The 6,185-nt window shown below is 46.5% G+C and overlaps 1 protein-coding gene across 1 annotated transcript in view; it reads right to left on the bottom strand.

Annotated features, from left to right (window-relative positions):
- The window catches only part of RNF32 (ring finger protein 32), a 43,823-nt gene extending 43,391 nt beyond the window's left edge, over positions 1-432 (bottom strand). The window contains exon 1 of the mRNA XM_046670606.1: positions 315-432. The gene's annotated coding sequence lies outside the window, so the exon portion shown is untranslated. The remainder of the gene's footprint in view (positions 1-314) is intronic.
- Positions 433-6,185: the final 5,753 nt, after the last annotated feature.

Genomic DNA, 6,185 nt, shown 5'->3' with positions numbered 1-6,185 from the left:
GCCCCACGGGACGTCCCCTCCCGCCCCTCGTCCTACCCCTGCCCCACGGGACGTCCCCTCCCGCCCCTCCTCCTACCCCTGCCCCACGGGACGTCCCCTCCCGCCCCTCCTCCTACCCCTGCCCCATGACGTCCCCTCCCGCCCCTCGTCCTACCCCTGCCCCACGGGACGTCCCCTCCTGTCCCTCCTCCTACCCCTGCCCCACGGGACGTCCCCTCCCCGCCCCTCCTCCTACCCCTGCCCCACGGGACGTCCCCTCCCGCCCCTCCTCCTACCCCTGCCCCATGACGTCCCCTCCTGTCCCTCCTCCCTACCTGTGCCCGGGCGGTACAGACCACCGCCCTCGGTGCACTCAACGCTGCGGTTGCCCCGGCCTCGCGGCGGCTCGTCGTTGCCTAGCAACCGCCGCCGCGCCGGTCACGCCCCAGTGCGCATACTCAACCGCTCAGCTCCGCCCCGCGCTCGGCGCGAGGTTGCGGTCGCCAGCGGCGGCTCTGCCCCATTGCGCATGCTCGCCGGCCCCGCCTCGCGCACAGTACCGCTGTCTCAGTTGCCGGGGCGGCACTCCCACAGTGCGCATGCTCCCGGGCTGCGCCCCGCGCACGGCGGCACTGCGCATGCTCTTGGTGAGGGGCCGTGGTGCGGCTGGCGGGTTCGAGCCTCCCGGGCGGCGACGGGCCCCGCCGCGCTGTCTTGGGCGGTGTGCGTATCAGAGCCCGGCGGTTTCTTCTTGAGCTTCGCGCTCGGCGGCCACTGAGCTGCTTAGATCTCTGCCTTGCAGCACATTCGACAGAATTTCAGCCGTCCTCATTCAAATATCTTTGCTGCCTGCCGCCCCAACCTTCCCTGGTTAGGTTTATATCGGACTTCTTGATATGTAGATACGTATCAGAGCTCACTGATGCTCTGTGCACCTTTAAGTTTGCTGTTCCTCTCATTTTGGGTAATTTCTATTCCTATGCCTCCAAGTTTGCTCACCTTTTCTTGCAGTATTTAGTGCCATCTCGAGGGATTTTCATCCCCGGAAGTCGAGAGCCGGTCTTTACGTCTTCGTCCCTCTGGTGATGCACCCATGCTGGGGCTCTCCTCCAGCTCCTGAGAACGTGGAATACGTTTATACCCGCAGTCCTTATATACTTGCCCATTAATAGTCTGTCTCTTTCCGTTGATTCCTTTTTCTTCTCGTTATGTGTTGTGTTTTCCTGCTGCTTTGTGTGCCTGGTCGTATTTGACTGGATGCCAGACACTGAATTTTATGTTCTTGGGCGCTGGATTTTCATTTCGAGCTTTGTGGGTGACACAGGTAAGTCACCTGGAAACAGTTTGTTCCCTTTAGCCCTGGGCTACCTTGTTTCCACTACCTGAGCGAAACCCCTGGAAGTGCTTTACCCAGTACCCACGTGTTAGGAGCTGCCTCCGCGCTGGCTGTTGGGCTGTTCCGGCCTGTGTGAGCTCTGAGGGCTGTTCGGGCCCCATCACTGGTTGGTTCCCCAGCTGTGGGTGGTTTCCTTGCAGGCCTACCCCCGTCAAATCTCAGGTACAGACCCAAGACGGGTCTTCTCCAGGTCTCCGGAGCTCTCCTTCTGAGGGTCTTTCCTCTCTGGTGTTCTGTCGTGGCCTGCTAGAGTTCTTTCCTCTGTATTATCCTCAAATAAGACTGCTGTCCCCTGTTTTGGTTGTAGCACCAAAACTCCCCTGACTCACTTTGTTTCCCTTCTCTTAAGGATCACAGTCCTGCGCTGCCTGCTGTCGTGTCTGAAAACCATTGTTTCATATGTTCTGTCTGATTTTTTAGTTGTTTGAGGTGAGAGCTGAAATCTAATCCCTGACACTCCATCATGCCCAGAAGCAGAAATCAATAGAGATTTTTCTTTTTTAATGTCAGTGACTCAACTGTGCTATTTAAACTTATGTTTGTCCTTTATTGAAATAAAGTTCAGCTGAAAGTGCAAAGAAAACATACAAAATGCAAATGGTCTTTTTTTTTTTTTTAACTTCCCCGAAAGTGAGGTCTAAAGAAATTACTGACTTAAGTTGATTGAAACTTGATCATTGATCAAAGCTAGTCAGAAAGTCACAGTGCCCTGGCCACAGAGACTTAGCTGGGATGGGTGTATGCCCTAGCGAGGCCCATCACGTGGACTCAGTCTGTTTGTGGGAGCTCCTGGAAAATTCCTGTAATTCTCCTACTGAATGCAGAAACAAGGAAGGACATGAAGCTGCAGCTGTGCGGCTGTCTTGGCTTCACAAGGTGAGAGCCTGAAGCTGTTGGGGGCCATCCCACAACCTTAGAAGGAGGATTGTACAGGAAATGGCAGAGGTTTGGACAGAGTCCAAGCCTCAGTGATGTAGTTGAAGCCCTGAAGCCAGCCCTACTCCCGCTCTTCCCATTTACCTGAGTAAATGAAATCCCTGTGCGCGCCAGCCAGTTTGGGTCTGGTTTTCTGTTACCCATAACAGGAAGAATTCAAGTGATAAATAGGTGCACTATACCCACCTTCGGGCTGTGGGGAGGTTGAAGTGTCATCTGTATGAGAACTGCTTGGTGCAGTGATGGCTGCTCTTTAGATCCATGTTAAGGTATTTTTCTTGAACTTCATGAAATTCTAAGAAAAAGTCACGTCTTTTAATTCCTTCTCTCCATCCAAGTGTTTAAAGTTTCACGACAGTTTTATACCTGCATGTTTTCTACCCAAAAGAAATTGGTCTTTCTTGTTAGCTACACAGAATGTTTTTCTGCAGGCTTTTGCTTGCAAATTTAACCCTGTAATTATTGCTTTGTCATTCTTGACAAAAGCAGAGCTGACATGGATATTTGAAGAAGATGCTCTGAAGAACATGTTCCTCATCCTTCTTCAAGACAGTGTGTTCTATCCCTGGACTAAGTGACATCATCAGAATGCAGCCTTCTTGGACAGAGTTCAAGGACATGCATACCTCACCTGTCTTCGTCCCAAAACTGTGCTCTCCGTGATTTATATTGTAATGTTATACCTTTAGCTTTTCTGTTGGTTTACAGATGGGCCTAGGATATCGCATGTATGCGGAGCACGTCTGCATCTCTGGAAAACCCTCGTCAAGTACATTCTCCATGGTACTGTTTGGTGCCCTTTGTGTCACACATGATTATTTTAGAATTTCAGAAACATGAACTGGAGGCTCTGGGAATGGTCTGAAGAGAAAGGGCTGAAGAAGCCCGAAGAGAAAATCAGAGGTCCATGTAGATGATAAGATGCGTTTGGTTGCTCTGCTTAGCTGCTTGGGGAAGGAGATGGATGTGCTTAGAATGAACGAGCTGTGCTCCTGTTCTCTGCAGTGCTTGTGCAATAAGCTGTCATGTGCGGTACTATATTTAAGAGATACGTGGATAAACATTGTGACAGGAAAGGAGATGATGCCTGCACGTCTCAGAGGAGAGGCAGCCAAGGATGGGAGGGGCTGGCTATTTAAGTGGGAAACATTTGTATGAAGGGAGAATCTTATACTGTGTCTTGCTTGTGTCGGAACAATGCAGGAAACGTGTCCAAATACTAGAATTGGCAGTTGGAGTTTGTCCTCTGGTTGAAGATGAGGTTTTCCCACGATTACACTAGAGACAAGGGCTGGGAGTGGATGGGTCCTTACTGCAGCCTGCCCACAGGGTGTGGCTTTGCCCACCGTAGCCTCCATGCACTGCGCTGACGGACGCCTGGGCAGGCTCAGGATGGTTCTTCTCGGTTCCGCGTCCACCTCCTCATATAGTTAATATCTTAATGCTCTCGCATTTCTCCCTTGTTATCTGCAAAATATTCTTAATCCTACTCAATGCACATTCTTCTCCTGCCTCTCTTTAACACAGTGCCTGACACTGAAAATGAACCTGAGGAGCAGGAATCAGTGGCATGGAGTCCATCTTCTTTAATTTAGCTCTCAATTTTAACAGTTACTGAAAACACCTTTTCTTCCATTTATTTTTCTGAATCTTTAGTATTGCCTTTAAATTTCCACCAACACTAGATTTATTACTGTTTCTATTCCTAAATTTACCTCCACCCGAATCCTTCTTTTTTCAAACAACTCAAAGTCCTTCCTGTGCAATGGGTGAGGTCCCGCAGTAGCCGGCAGATCCGCAGTCGCTCCTGGTTCTGCAGCGGCAGTTGCGGTAAAGACTCAGGTGTACCCGTGAGACCTTCTAAAACATGTCCTTTCCTGGAGATTATACTAGAGTTTTATTTTGTTTTTGGTAAAGAAATGAGAAAGAGCTTAGGACTAGTTGTTTCAACTCTTCTGGCAAAATATATATACACACACATATATAATATCTGTGACAAGAGGCATGATGATGACATCATTCCCGTTAATGTTGAAACAGCGATAGAGTACCACTGATGAAAACACCTCCCGCACAGGAGAAAGGGAGGAGGGACCATCCTATTTCAGTTCTTTGCCTGTAATTTACCATCACGGGCATAACAAAAGAGCTCTTTTTTTTTTTTTTTTTAAGATTGGCCCTGAGCTAACATCTGTTACCAATCTTCCTCTTTTATTTTTCTCTCCAAAGCCCCAGTACGTTGTTGTATTTCCTAGTTGTAGGTCATTCTAGCTCTTCTATGTGGGACGCCGCCTCAGCCTGGCTTGATGAGCACTGTGTAGGTCTGCACCAGGATCCAAACTCACGAATCCTGGGCTGCTGAAGTGGAGCGTGTGAACTTAACCCCTCAGCCACGGGGCCAGCCCCCAAAAGAGCTCCTTTAAAAACTTGTTTTCTGAATAGAAAATGGAGCAAATTCATTCTTTGTTGTTGAATCCAATATATTTAGAAGCAGTTTATCACTTTAGTGAAGAACAGTGTCTTGTTATCTAATAATGGACATGATAAAGATATTGGTGCTAAGTATGCTGTTATCACCATGTACCAGACACTGTAAAAATCTTGCCGAGAGCAATTATGTGTCGACATTGTATCGAAGGAGTTTGATTGGGTAATGTGGACACTACTGAGACATTTGTGATTTTTCTGCCCTAATCAAGAGTTCTGCAAGGTGCGTAAAAGCATTACAAATGCTAGGTTACTAGTATAACCTCTGAAGTGACCTGGGAAGTAAGGGTGTGCTGGTTTCTGACGACTTCAGCTAAAGCATAATTTCTCTGAAATTGAATCAGTTGGTGCTCTGAAGTGTTCAATGCAGGGGAGGCTGTTTCCTGATTGCATCCAGATAAGCTTTTTAAATTAATATATTCTATTTATTTAATAATATATAGATAAATTAGGAAGATAGTACAGAGTTCCCATATACAGTGTCCCCTATTATTAACATTTTGCATTTGTATGCTATATTTGTTACAACTGGTGAACCCATGTTGATACATTCTTATTAACTAAACTGCATGGTTTCCATGAGAATTCACTCCTTGTTTTGTATACTTCTAAAGCTGTTGACAAATACATAATGCCACGTGTCCACCATTACAGTATCATTCAGATGGTTTCACAGCCCTAAAAATCGCTCCCCTCCTCCCCCTAGTGCCCCTGGCAACCACTGATCATTTTACTGTCTCTATACTTTTGCCTTTTCCAGAATGTCATAGAGTTGGAATCATACAGTGTGTAGACTTTTCAGATTGGTTTCTTTCACTGCATAATAAGCGTTTAAGCTTCTTCCGCAGCTTTTCATGGCTTGATGGTTCACTTCTTTCTTTCTTTTTTTCATTTGAAGTATAAATGACATATTAGTTTCAGGTGTACAACATAATGATTTGACATTTGTATACACTGGAAAATGATCACCACAATAAGTCTAGTTACCATCCGTCACCATGTGTAGTTATAAAATTTTTTTCCTTCTGATGAGAACTTTTAAGATTTACTCTCTTAGCAACTTTCAAATATATAATACAGTATTATTAAATATAGTCACCATGCTGTACGTTACATTCCCGTGATTTATTTATCTTATAACTTGAAGCTTGTATTTTGACCCCCTTCACCCTCTACTGCCCATCCCCCAACCACCAATCTGTTCTCTGTATCTGTGAATTTGTCTTTTTTGTTTATTTTGATTTGTTTGTTTGTTTTTAGATTCCACATATAAGTGGAATCATATGGTATTTTTCTTTCTCTGTCTGACTTATTTCACTTAGCATAATGCCTTCGAGGTCTATCCATGTTGTCACAAATGGTAAGATTTCATTCTTTTTTATGGCTG

Source organism: Equus quagga, chromosome 8 (genome assembly GCF_021613505.1).
Source record: "Equus quagga isolate Etosha38 chromosome 8, UCLA_HA_Equagga_1.0, whole genome shotgun sequence".
NCBI classification, from domain to species: domain Eukaryota; kingdom Metazoa; phylum Chordata; class Mammalia; order Perissodactyla; family Equidae; genus Equus; species Equus quagga.
The sequence above is the reverse complement of the archived record's forward strand: the minus strand, read 5'-3'. Positions and strand labels throughout refer to the sequence as shown.